Raw genomic sequence first — 546 nt, 5'->3', positions numbered from 1 at the left:
AAAAAAAAAAATCTTGATAATTTAAAGAGAAACATTAAAACACATCAGTCCGCTTGTTCGTCATGAGATATAGAGTATTTGAAAAGTTTCATTGTAAGAAGAGAAGTTGAATGGGGGCTGTGGAAACATTGGCATCTTTAGACTCTTTGAGCACCTCTGTTTGTAAGCTGCTATTTGCCATCTACACATCTGCTGTAGTCGGAATGAAATGAATGTTGCCTTAATGACAGTGATCTCAAGATCAAACCAGTGAGGGCTACTCAAATGTCCAATGAGAACATTTGGTCATGTGGTATTAATGTACTTATGGAAATGTTGTATTGTTAATTATTTTCTACCATGTATGTTTTTAAAAAGGTATTTAAATGGAGGGAAATGCAATGTCATGCGGAAAAGATTTGATAATGCCGATTTGCATTACTGTTCTTATTTTGGCGATTGGCCGTGTTGTGTAAAATGGTGTATGAATGGTGACTTGTTTTAAGTATTGTTGGCAATGAAAATTTTAATTGTGTCTTTTGTAAGTTGCTCACATCATAATTACTC

At 34.1% G+C, this 546-nt stretch overlaps 1 protein-coding gene across 1 annotated transcript in view; it reads left to right on the top strand.

Annotated features, from left to right (window-relative positions):
• LOC107577942 (uncharacterized) overlaps positions 1–499 on the top strand; it is a 2908-nt gene extending 2409 nt beyond the window's left edge. Inside the window, exon 1 of the mRNA XM_016263962.1 lies at positions 1–499. This exon is cut by the window's left edge and continues 2409 nt beyond it. The gene's annotated coding sequence lies outside the window, so the exon portion shown is untranslated.
• The last annotated feature ends 47 nt before the right edge of the window (positions 500–546 follow it).

Source organism: Sinocyclocheilus grahami, unplaced genomic scaffold (genome assembly GCF_001515645.1).
Source record: "Sinocyclocheilus grahami isolate Dianchi unplaced genomic scaffold, SAMN03320097.WGS_v1.1 scaffold7912.1, whole genome shotgun sequence".
NCBI lineage: Eukaryota > Metazoa > Chordata > Actinopteri > Cypriniformes > Cyprinidae > Sinocyclocheilus > Sinocyclocheilus grahami.
This window is presented reverse-complemented; position numbering and strand designations above follow the sequence as displayed.